At 40.9% G+C, this 13,889-nt stretch overlaps 1 long non-coding RNA gene across 1 annotated transcript; it reads right to left on the minus strand.

Annotated features, from left to right (window-relative positions):
• Positions 1-10,870: 10,870 nt before the first annotated feature.
• On the minus strand, positions 10,871-11,776 carry LOC132469992 (uncharacterized). Its single transcript, XR_009528545.1, has 3 exons — positions 11,517-11,776; positions 11,348-11,413; positions 10,871-10,954 (listed from the first exon to the last, which is right to left on the minus strand). It is a non-coding gene; the product is annotated as an uncharacterized LOC132469992 (long non-coding RNA).
• Positions 11,777-13,889: the final 2,113 nt, after the last annotated feature.

Here is a 13,889-nt window from a genome sequence, read left to right on the forward strand (position 1 = left end):
AGAATAAAATGTTTATATTATTGGATATTTTGAATAATTATTAGCTATTGCATATATAAACCCACACATGCATAATCCCATTCACAAATATATACAAGTTTTAACAATACTTGCTACACTTTTCTAGTTGAAGTTATTTATTTAGTTTAATTGATTATTTATGTTATTTCTTGAAGTGCTATTTTTTTTTACCATAGGGGAGAGCCGGGTCGATTGAAACACTTTTCAGTTAAACGTCTTTTTCAAAGATGACGTTACGTATACAAATAATTTCAACATGTGATCAACAACTCACATGTGTGTTATCTTAGTTTCAAGTGTAATTTAATACATATGTTGGATGATCGAGCTGTTTTTTAACTTTGAAAGTAAATTGACATCTGTTTCAAACGCCCCGCCTAGTCGGGACGTTTGAAACACACATGCGGGACGAATGAAACAGCATATTTTAAAAAGAAACTATTGAACTTAAGGTACGGCCACACCAAACGCGTCACCTGCGTACCACGCGTATAAAATCGGCAATTTTTCCATAGGGAAGCATGGGTGTACGCGCGTATGAGGTGCGTACACGCGTATCATGCGTACCAAGCAACATTTTACTCGCTGTAGGGGCGTATGAGGCGCGTATATATACGCGCGCACATATACGCGCGTACATATATGCGCGTACATGTACGCGAGGAGTTCAAAAAATTTAACTTTTTACGGTCATACGCGCCGCAATAGCCAATCAGCGTTGAGCTTGACCCGACGTCACTGGCAGAGAGTAGTGAGCTTGGACAGAAGCATACGGCCGACATCTTTCTTTATTCTGTGTGGAAATAGTAACATAGTTACGCCATTAAATGCTTTTATGGAAACATTTTTAGCGAGAAATGTGCATTTTACTTTCATAATGTTCGCTCGGTGAATGTGAAGGATGTTTGGTTTGATAGTTATGACGAAGAGGGAACGCTCCGTTCACTTGCATGGACAGAGTCTCTGGTTACTAAGCAACCTCAACGTCTTGGCGGACTATATATCTGCTGATCAACACTACGAATGCTGGAAACACACCAGACACACCATGTGAAGTTATTTAACCCGATTATTGTTATTTATATCCGAGATTATTTAATCTAACCCGATCTAAACTCTATCACCCAAACACGGCGACGTTTGGGTTTCCTACCTCGGACTTCAGAGCAGCCATGTCCATGGCAGCCACGGCCGGCAACTTTCTTTATTCTGAGTGGAAATAGTAACATAGTTACGCCATTAAATGCGTTTATGGAAACATTTCTAGCGAGAAATGTGCATTTTACTCTCATAATGTTCGCTCGGTGAATGTGAAGGATGTTTGGTTTGATAGTTATGACGAAGAGTGAACGCTCCGTTCACTTGCATGGACAGAGTCTCTGATTGCTAAGCAACCTCAACGTCTTGGCGGACTATTTCTCTGCTGATCAACACAACGAATGCTGGAAACACACCATGTGAAGTTATTTAACCCGATTATTGTTATTTATATCCGAGATTATTTAATCTAACCCGATCCAAGCTCTATCATCCATCCAAACACGGCGGCGTTTGGGTTTCCTTCCTCGGACTCCTTAATCCTCGGACTCCTTAAATGGTCAGATACGCGCGTATGCGTACGCGCGTATCTGACCATTTGACACAAAATGGTCAAGCAACATTTTCGCTGCGTTACGCACGTACATGGTACGCGAGGTACGCGCTTGGTGTGTTCGCACCTTAACTCTTGTTTTTATGCAATATACCGGACAACATAGTAGTGTATTCGTCATTGCTAAAATTTCACATAATTCTGCATAATATAAATAGGTTAAAATATATTTTTGGCCCGTGCGTAATTGTGCGTAATTGTCAAGATGCACATTTCGATTAAAACTCACCTTTCTTCTTTTGGACGACTAAATTTGCATTAAATTTACTTATTACCCTGTCCTAAGTCATGTTTAAGGATACACAGTTGAACATCCTTTTATTTATTTAAACAAAAACTACCACGTCAACCGGATAACATGACTCCTGTTGCGTTTGAAACAAGTGTTTCAATCGTCCCGACAGCGACTACTGACACTTAAACCTTTTTTACCTCTAAACTTCAAAACTCTGACATCGCACACTTTAACACAGGTTTAAGTACTAATTCATCTGTTGTATAGTCATATTATTATGGCATGAGACAAAAAACACAACTATTTATTACAAAAAAACGACCGCAGGAAGGATTTTAGTTAGCGGTCTCTAAAACAGGTTTGGGGGATAACATTTGAACGGTGGGACGTCATTACATGAAATTTCGTGGGGTTGGTCAGTCTTGCGTGCTGAACGTAGTGACGAAATTTGACGTGAAAGCCTTGCGTGGTTCTTGAGGAAATCGCTGTGTTTCAATCGTCCCGTGTTTCAATCGACCCGGCTCTCCCCTACATGCATTGCACATACTGTACCCCTGAAAACGTCAATATATACGTTATAAAACAGCATAGACAATGTACATGGGCTGAGTAGTGGTGTAAAAAAATGTGGATTAGCTAGTTAGCTAGCTAATCCAGTAGCTAGCTCCAGTAGCTACCGCAGGATAACAACAACCAGAAGCTTGCTCTGGGTCACGAGCTTTGAGTACGTGCGCGAAGGGGTCACGCGCGGGGGGAGTGCAGTACGACCGTTTGATTGACGTTCTTACTGTCCAATGCCACTCGGTGGTTCTGGGGATAATTTTTTCGAGCCCTGCCCGTTCCACAGATGATTGCCTTGTTTAATATTCATGTCAGTATTTCTAACTCAGTGGCTGTAAGTGGGTTATGATAAGGATTTCAAGTAATTTTGCAAAAATGGCCAAAAAAGAGAACTCCATACCCAACCTTTAAGTACTCAGACTTATGAGGGAAGACAGACTTTAAAAAATAAATAAAATTGATAAAATGGCTCCAAAATAAGTTACTTAGAGCCTAAATAAAATGCAAACTCTGCAAAAAGAGGATGAAACTGAAGGAAAACGCAGACGTTGACGGACTGTAGTGTTATTCTTTTTTTGGTACGTTTTTATCGATGACTTCCTTTGTTTACTGATGTGTCATGTTATTAATTCAAGTTCAGTAACATTAATTAAGATATATATTTATCATGAAGAAATGGGTTTTCTTCTGTAGGCAGTGAGGTGGGGGTCACTTTTTGAGAGGAGCAAATTGTCCCTATTCAGCTGGATGAAATACATTTATAGGTAAGGTATGCAGTAGGGCTGTACGGTATGGACTGCAATTCATATCACTGTATGATTTGAGGCATAGACGGAAATACCGTATTACATCACGGTATGTTCATTTTATCTTCTAATTTCTATCTAAATGCTTCTGAAGGGGTATCATCAGCCAATCAGCGTTCACTCCCTGAGGGACGTAACATAACAGCCAATCAGCGTTCACTCCCTGCAGTCCAGACTAGAGTGAATCGCAACAGGATGAGAAAGTGATTTTGCAGACCCCCGGAGCTCTATATCTAAATAATGTAATATCATTTATTACACAGCCCTTCTCAATGCTCTGTTCGCGGTGAATACTTTTTTGTTAATTCACCGTTGCATTTTTAGTGCAATATTTATTCATAATGTCAAAGTATATAACACTTTAAATAGGAATAAGTCAAAGTTAGATCAAACTAATAGTGAATATATTTCAGCTTTCGTTAGACCGTTTCCGTTCATGATTATTTATTTTTTTGAAGACTCTGTGTTACGACCCCTCCTGTGGGGTCCAGGGGGAAGAGGGGGGGCAACAATTAATATTAAACCGGGTGTTTAAAGAACAGAAGAGAGTAGCAGGATTTAAACCAATATACCATTTATTGACCATAAATGAGTCCTATGTTCAGACGGAAACAAACAATAACACTATCCCTCCACTGAGGGAGCAATGCCACGACGAAGAGCACCACGTAGCTCTGACTCGCGAGCGACAGCGACCCCAACTCTGTTCGCCTATCTGGCCCACTGGCCCCGTCTGCTTTCATCCCTGCAGCTTTATAGCAATCCACCTGATTGCTAAGGGGCTGCAGGTGTGTCTGACCAGTCCGATGGGGAGGGTGGTACCTGGAACAGCACACAAGACAGCAGAGGAAAAACACACATGTAACACTCGGTCTTCAAAAAATGGGGGCTACGCCCCTGGTGAGTCCACAGTCTGAAATAGGCCGTCGAGGAACTACTCCCAAACATTCGTAATTAACAATATAATTTTGCCTATATGTTATAGCCTAGGTTCTCAATTAAAAGTATAAAAGTTCTAAGAACATGTGTGTATGCTATGAACATATACTATATGTTATAGTAAATATCGGTATCGGTGGATTAGACTCTTTACAATCGTGATCGGCCAAGAAAATTGCAATCAGTGCACCCCAAATTATTTTGGTTGAATAACAATATATTTCTTGCCCCGATATGAGTTCTAGAAATAACACATTACCTGTTGGTGCTGGATGCATTTGAATTCAGATGTTTTTATCAGGGGCCCCTATTGTTTCTATAACGTTTTTTTTCCCCCTCAAATTCTGTTTAAGTAATTCTGCAGCGAAAACTCTTGAAATTTTCAAATTTGTGGTACTGCACACAAAGGTACTGCGGTACTGCACACAAATGAATTAGGTTTATTTCTCCTCACCAGATTGACCTGGACTCAAAATTCTTTCAGAATATTAATCTATAAAATCAGATGCATCTATTTCTCCCTTGTCTTCTGCTCTAAAAATGTTTACTTTTTCCACAATTTCATAGAAAAGCCAAACGTCCACAGTCTCAACCCATTTTGCCTATATGACCATTTCGTTATTGTATAACAACTATGGCTATCATTAGGTGGATACTATTAGGAGTGCACATTTTCAGATCTGTACTCCTTTAAGAAAGCCCTTAATTATCTTGTGAAATGTGTTCTTGGAGTTTTCGTGATGATGTGCTTATCAATATACATTTTCACCATGTGAATGAGGCTTCATGTTCAGGAATGTCAGTGGCTCAATGGGTTAATGTATTGTTCTGGTGATCCTTAGGTTGAGTGTTCGAATCCCGATTAGAGAAATATGAACAAGCTGAACATCGTTTCCAAGAATCTGACACAGTATGGCATTCAGGGGAACTATTTCGTTTACCATTTTTCCTTCATAATGAACTGAGCAGTTATTACAGCTTATTTGTTTGGTCCTGCTTCCCTTGTGGCTATAATAATGTAATATAATAATGAAATGTATTATTTAATTATTAATATATTCATATTCCAAACCTAATGTCTTAGCGTTTGAAATAATGTCAATGTTAAGTCCAATTGTCATTGCGAAGATTGTATATTAATGTGGTTCAAAACAATATGGCACACATTTCGACAATGTTCTGTTCTGATTGAATATGCTCCTACAACTGCTCTTCCGTAGTTGTAGGAGCAGAGTCGCAGACGCCACATATGGAAAGCCAAGAAGGCCACAATCCGGCCCTAGAATGGCGCGGTAAAAGTGGAAAACCGCACGGAATCCGTACGGTTTGGCAAGAATTCCGTACGGTTTTGAATGACTAATAGCCGCGGCTATTTGTCATTCACTCCGGCTATTAGTCATTCACTCCGGCTATTAGTTATTCACTCCGGCTATTAGGTATGCAGAACGAGCCCCTCCCTCTTCTTTGCTTGACCACTAAGTTTGAAGGCTGTCTAACCAATCAGAGCTGCAGTGCCTCCTTGTTTCGCTGTAACATAAAGCTGTGTTGTCTTTACTAGTTTCACTACAATGTAATGACCACCATTAGCTAGTGGAAAATACATTTGTGTCTAGTACAGTGATATATTTGTATATGTTAGGCTATATATTGAGATGGCAGTGTGCGAAATACCCGACAATATTCGGGTATGTCCTCATCCCCAGATTGTTCTCGATATGCAGTAGGCCTAGCCAGCTAGGCCATAACATTACATAACATGAACATGAACTGAATAAATGCCAGGTATATCGGAGACGGGCACACAATCAGTGCATTTGCAAATGAGAGCATGCAGTATGACCGTGACATGTGGTCGGAGAGAGTCGTGTGTGTGTGTGTGGCAAAGCAATAGGAGCCTGCATTGGTTAAAGTTGTTGCGATGCACGTTATTTTATAACAGGGAGGGGCGAAGTTGTGCATTACAATGCAAACACGACAATAATTGGCACCGTTCTTGCGCACTCAGAAGAACATGAACTGAATAAATGCCAGGTAAGTATATAGCATATCGGAGACGGGCACACAATCAGTGCATTTGCAAATGAGAGCCTGCAGTATGACCGATCTTGTGACATTATTTAACCATCCATCTACAGCTAATACGATCAGACAGACAGATACATCATTGATCACATATAAGCCCACAACAAGCCCAACATCACCACGGCAGATGCGCTCTCTCTCGGACATTCACACAATCACTCCAACTTCTCCAACTACAAGGCAAGACTGTTTCACTAAGACCACAAACAACCACAACTAACCAGCCTACATATCCACAACAATGCACAACAATCAGTTCATTGCGTCTATCTTCTGTTTGGGGCACATGGCTAATTTGCATACTCGCACACGACGCTCCGCTTGTCAAAAAAATAGAACGTATTTGTGAATAAATGCTTTGAATTCTGAATACTGGACTTGGTGAGCTTAAATAGGCTACATTTAAGTGACATTTAGTGAGATGGCCTAAAACGGAATACAAATGAATTATTCTAGGACATAGGCTTTCAGGATCAATTCAGAGGTTCAACTGTTCGGGATTCCTTTTGCTTAGCCAGTGAAAGTGATCAGCTGTAGATTCCACACACTGTTAAAAATACTTCACTACAAGGCTATAAGTCCTCCAAATAATTCAGCAGAATTGCATTACTGCCACAAGCATAGGCAGCAGTCATTGGCCCTCATTTATCAAACGAGCGTACGACAGAAAACGTGCGTAAAATGGACGTACGCTCATTTCAACGTTGAGCTTGGCATTTATCAATTTGAAGGTGAGCGCAGGCTGCGATGGAATCTCACGTCAGGTCTGAGCTCGTGTACGCAAGTTTTTTTGGCGCAACATACGGGTATTTCAATGATGAATAGTGCAGCACAAGTAGCCCATGTTCAACATCTGTATTAATTACTAAATAAATTGGAATTAGCCCAGCCGTTCAAACAATTACAATCAAGTCAGGCCTAATTAAAAACAGTATTGCTATGAAAATAATTAGAATGTGACAGGTGAAATGTTTATTCAGCTGTCTATATTAACAGGAGCTTTGCCAAATAGGTGGTCGTGTCTCAGCGATGGCAGATCTGGCTCTGTTAAGGACCTCAACGCACAGACGAGAGAGTTTTTCGAGACCGCGCCGATTTTTTTAAGGAGGGCGATGAATGGCTCTTGAGTCGTTTTCGTCTCCCAAGGCATCTCCTGATGGAGCTATGCAATGCTTTGGAGCCACAGTTAAGGCGAGAAACTAGGCGATCAAACGCAATACCTGTGCAGGTTTGCTCTACCTTGGGATTTTTGGCCACCGGGATCTTGCAGCGGGAGATCGGGGACAGGTCTGCTATTTCCCAGCCAAGTATTAGCCGAACCATGCCAGCAGTTTTGGCAGCTATAATGTCCCTCTCCGAACGTTATATTAAATTCCCATATAATAACGATCAGCAAACTGGAATCAAACGGGATTTTTATGCTATTGCTAGGTTTCCAAATGTGATTGGTGCGGTTGATTGTACCCATGTGCGTATGAACCATCTATTAATGATTACGCGTACATCAACCGCAAAAGCTACCATTCAGTTAATGTTCCGATTATTTGCGATGCCAGAATGTCAATCCTGAACATGGTAGCCCGATGGCCTGGGGGTACGCACGATTCTTTTATTTTCCAAAATAGCAACGTTGGGCATCGTCTACATCAGGGCGCACTACATGGTCAGAGTCATCTCGGTGAGTTACGCTGCAGTCGCACTGCGCCGGCTTCACAGCCGCAACACGTTTTTTGGTGCTGAGCTTCATGTCGGACCATTTTTTCTTCACCTTATTCGGAATTAAATAACTTTAACGGAATGCAAACAATAGCATCAGAAGCGGATCTTCCATTAGGCAAACCTAGGCAAGTGCCTAGGGCCCCAACCAAATCTGTCTTTATTAGGGGCCCCCAAATCTGACCCCCCCAGCCATTACTTATGTAAAGTAAAAAAAACAAACACATTTCTAGTAGAAAAAAATAACAAAAATATCAACATAACGCCGAACTAATGCCTAAATAATAATTTTCCAGCACACATGCCCCCCTCCATTGTGCATTGGACTAGTCCAGAATATGATTACGTAGTAACGCGCGCAGCGCGAAATAACGTACTTCAAACCAAAGCAGAGGGATGCGACTCTGTGAAAATGAAGCGGCGGAATTATGATAGTGGTTGTGCTAAACGAAAACAAAAAGCTGAGAAGAAAAGAATTGCAGATACACTGCCGAAATTGACTTCATTTTTTACACCTGCTGCTGCCACAGCAGGGCTCCGCTGCTGAACTTGCGACAGGCTCTGCTGTTGGGGTTCTATACTGCTGCTCACCACTTTTCTCTGATATTAAGACTTTTGAGAAGACGACAACAGTAGGACTTTGTGTTTACAAATGCTTTCTGTCTCACACACACACACACACACACACACACACACACACACACACACACACACACACACACACACACACACAGAGCTTTGCCACTCACCACTCAGTCACTCAGTCACACACACACACACACACACACACACACACACTGTTTTACTCACATGAAATGGTGAAGGCAACAGGGAAAATGGACATTTGAAGATGGAGAACTTAACCACTTGCACACCTAAACACCCCCCCCCCCCCCTCTCTCTCTCTCTCTCTCTCTCTCTCTCTCTCTCTCTCTCTCTCTCTCTCTCTCTCTCTCTCTCTCTCTCTCTCTCTCTCTCTCTCTCTCTCTCTCTCTCTCACTCACTCACACTGAACCACTGCTTTGCCTGTCTTTCACTCACACACACACCCACTGTTATTCCTGTCCACACACAAAATCTTTTCATTGGTCCTGTTTAAATGTAAATGGTGGTTTTCATAGACTCGTATCCATTTTGTATTTTAGTTCTGTTAAGTGCAAGAACATTTTGTATCTCTGGCAGAGAATGGAAATTTGAATCTCTCTCTCTCTCTCTCTCGTTTGAGTAATAAACATGTAATTTTGGCAAAGGCTGGAGAAATCGGAAACTGATTTTACTGTGGAGAGTTGAGTGGCAGTGCACTATGGGTTTATTGCGATTCTAAGAGTATTGGGATGGTTATTTGTTTTGTGTACGTGTTTCAAAAATGAGGGCCCCATGTCTATATTTTGCCTAGGGCCCCAAAATGGCTAGATCCGCCCCTGAATAGCATATATGTGAAATGTTTTAAGCTGGATAACAGAAGTTGTACATTTAATTTATTATTTAATTAATTTAATTAACAAACCTCTTCCGTAGCCCGACGAACATTTGAAACACTATTCACTGCAACAGTTATTTCCTTCCATATAGCATTCTTTTGCTGGCCTTTAATGCCAGCTATAGGCTACCAAATAAAACCAGACGGTTTGCATCCACCAGTGACCCGAGCGTCTCCATTTGGGTCTCGGAAAAATTCCTCTATTTTACCGTTGGACGTTTCTCCATGTCGTAAAAGTTAGGGGCGAGACTTCTGAAGACGTGCTTTTATATGGGCGTGTTACGTTAATTACGATCGATCTCAGCCGCCGTATTTATCAACACCAAGATCCTTCGTACGCTGGGATTGGTGTGATACGAAGGTTTCGTAAATCTCACGTGGGTCCTATCGTAAGATGAATCATGCGTTCAGATTTGCGCTCATTTCTACGTTCGTTTGATAAATGAGGGCCATTATGCGCTAAAATGGTCCCTGCCAGTGTTTTTCTATTCTGATATTTGTGGATGAATCTTTCAGCTACAGCTTTGTTACATTTCCTTGCGATGGTTTGCTAGTTTAACTATACAGCAATGAGCAATACATCAAATTATGTAAGATGATGTGTCCGTTGCGTGGCTGTCATGTGAGAGCCCGCGTATACGCATTTTAAAAACACCTGTAATCAGCGTGACTATGACTTCCCCAGCCGATCCAGGGGGGCTCTTCCCATAATTTATAGAACACTGGCCGGGACCATTTTAGAACACTGGCCGGGACCATTGGGACTGATGCCTATTATGCTTATGGCAGTAGGCCTAGGCCTAATGCAATTCTTCTGAATTATTTGGAGGACTTATAGCCTACTTGTAGTGAAGTATTTTTAACAGTGTGTGGAATCTACAGCTGATCACTTTCACTGGCTAAGGGAGCATGGGGCCGCTGTTGACAAACATGAAATATAGCTAAAATGTAGTGTATCAAATATATCACGTTTCAGTGTTTATCCTCATTACTCATAATACCGTCATTAGCTATTGACATTATTAATTAATGACAAAAGTTATAGACAAAGTTTGAGGAAAATATGTGATGGTTGTCAGAATTTTTTCCAAAATCGGTGGCACAGAATGACCCTCCAGTATTTGTCGGTTATTACTCACCAGAGCAGGGAATGGTATCGGCCATCCTTCCCCCTCGCCATGTTGGTCTGTAGGCCAGGCTTGAAGAAGGCTCCATGTTGAGGGCTGGTGCCGGGGGTGGAGGGAGTTGAGGAGGGACTGCAGTTCCTGGCCCATAGTGAGGTGGGCGGTGTGCGAGAGTCATCTGTTAACCATGACTGATAATACCAATAGGGCCTTTCTATTCATTAATATTTCAGTTTTCAATATATCAGTCCCTACCTTGAGTAACTCTCTGGATGTTAAATGCGGGTGCAGGGAGTTGAGAGGATATAGGGTGATGAGGTCCTGCCCTATGCTGAGATGCTAAGGGAGATAAATTGGTATTTAATGTTTGATCTGTTAACCATGGTAGGCTGCGAGCTACAGGGCCAAACAATGGTAAAACAACTGGTCATGCTGAACATTAATTTGTATGTTTATGCACTACCTATTTCAACCCCATGAATGGATTGACAATGTGTTTCAATACAATTTGATACTGATAAATGATTAATTTAATATTACATGCTGGATGCTAAGACTTTTCAGACTTTTCACAATATTGCATGAATGCAGAAGTTTTTAGCTGACAAAATATTTGGCTGAGATTTTGAAAGTTGCAATTTCAATAGAGTATGCAGAAAATCTGAGATGAATGACCATTGATGTGTTACGATAGATGGGGCCACTGTATTCTAAATTATTATCAGTATTTACCTAGACAGTTTTCTCCAGGTTGAGGAGCAGTGAATCTACTGCCTGGCACTCGGCGAGATGGTGGAGCTGGAGGAATGGATGCACGGTGAGGGGAATATCTTTAGTACTACGAATGTTAACCATATCTCTAATATATTTGTTATTAAGATGTTAAGAGATTATTCCTTACTCTGCAATTGGCTTGGGCTTCGAACTGGTAGTGCTTCGAACTGAGACACTACGTCACCATTTTCCACTTCTTCTTCGCTCTGGTCAGAGTCTCCGAAACGATGGCTGTTAAGTAACCGTATCATTAGGGTTATTGCAATCTCAAAATTGCCAAATATACATGTAGGTCAAGCATCTCTGGTCTATTTTTGAATGCTACGGGAAAAAACCTTTCTATTACTGTAGAAACATGACAATAACAAGACAGAACACACTTACACTGGCTTCCTGTTCCTTTTATCTGGCAGCTCAACCTCATGCTCAAGCTCTGCCTCAGATTGCAGATCTGAGGTGTTGCAGCCATTCTGATACTGCTTCAAGATTCTCATGGCATCTTTGTAGTTGTCTAGAATTTAAATTATGTTAAAATGAACATGAGTTTCAAATTAGCTGTAGAGCTGCACAGAATATTATTATTATTGATGATGATGATGATGATGTCTCAGGTCTCTCTCTTATAAGAGAGACCTGGCCAAGAATAGTATAAATGAAACAATGCAAGGCAAAGACAATTTCATGTGCATTTTTTCACAACATATACAGAATAGGTTATCCCAAGCAGAAGGAGAAGCAACCATGAAATTATATTTAAATTTTATGAATTGGCATGCCACAAGTTCGGACAACATTGACGTCGTATCTTAGCCAGTTTGGCTCTGGTTTCTCCTCATTAAGAGCTGCCCTTTTCACCCTTTCAGTGCTTTTATAGCTGGGCCAGTACGCCATCCCGTCATCGTACCATTCATTTGGGACAACAGCAATGTCCCCGTTTATTAGGAATTTAATGAGATGAAAAGGCATCCTTAATGCAGAAAGAAAGAAAAGGGGTATTTATTCATCGTCAATTAAATAAAAAAATAAAGCATGCACAAGTGTACAGTGTTTACAAATAAGCAAGTAAAGTAAAATAAATCATAAAGTATATGATTTATCCGATGTCAGGCGATATACGTTTTGGGTGGGTTTTTGGTTGATTGAAAGGTTTTCAGTCTATAGTTCAGCTGGAAATTGCCAACAGAACAGCTTAACTATTCTATATTTTATTTCAAATGTATTCAAACTTGATCACATTAGCTATTTGTTGCCATTTTCTGCAGGAAATGCATTGTGTAGTTATTATTAGTAGTCGTAGTATCATTATTTGTTCGATGGCCAAGCGCTCCAACTGCTAGAAAATATGTAAGCAACATTACATTTTAACAAACCAAAAAGTATCTTACTTGATGAAGCAAACCCAGCAAAAGGCAATTGTAGGGGATGGGCAACAGTCAAATCAAGATGCTGCAGAACACACAAAATAGAAGATGGGGACCAAGTTCCATACAGTAGCATAAGAAATCAGAAACGGGCGCAAATACCCATTAGTTGTATGAACCGAATCCCTTCACTTGATTTAAGCCATTTAACCGCATTTTCTGCAAGAAATGCTCCAACTGCTAGAAAATGTGTAAGCGACATTACATTTCAAGAAACCAGAAAGTATCTTACTTAATGAAGCAAACCCAGCAGAGGAAATTGTAGGGGATGGGCAACAGTCAAATCCAGATGCTGCAGAACACACAAAATAGAAGATGGGGACCAACCATACAGTAGCATAAGAAATCAGAAACGGGCGCAAATACCCACTAGTTGTATGAACCGAATCCCTTCACTTGATTTAAGCCATTTAACAGCATTTTCTGCAGGAAATGCTCCAACTGCTAGAAAATGTGTCTGCAACATTACATTTTAAGAAACCAGAAAGTATCTTACTTGATTAAGCGAACAGTCAATGGGCAACAGTCAAATCCAGATGCTGCAGAACACACAAAATAGAAGATGGGGACCAACCATACAGTAGCATAAGAAATCAGAAACGGGCGCAAATACCCACTAGTTGTATGAACCGAATCCCTTCACTTGATTTAAGCCATTTAACAGCATTTTCTGCAGGAAATGCTCCAACTGCTAGAAAATGTGTCTGCAACATTACATTTTAAGAAACCAGAAAGTATCTTACTTGATTAAGCGAACAGTCAATGGGCAACAGTCAAATCCAGATGCTGCAGAACACACAAAATAGAAGATGGGGACCAAGTTCCATACAGTAGCATAGGAAATCAGAAACAGGCGCAAATACCCATTAGTTGTCTGAACCGACTTAAACAGTGATTAAAATGGCAAATTTTCATTATAAAGAGGATGGCAGATAACCACTACATATGAGACCAAACTTGCCAAAATGTTAACTTGCTGCGATCTATTTGTATGGTACGCATGCCTGGAATTTCGTGATATGAGGGGCAAGGCCACTTGGCCTGCAGCGGGGCAATTTTTTTGAGGGCACAAAGGCCAC

Source organism: Gadus macrocephalus, chromosome 12, assembly GCF_031168955.1.
Source record: "Gadus macrocephalus chromosome 12, ASM3116895v1".
Lineage (NCBI taxonomy): Eukaryota > Metazoa > Chordata > Actinopteri > Gadiformes > Gadidae > Gadus > Gadus macrocephalus.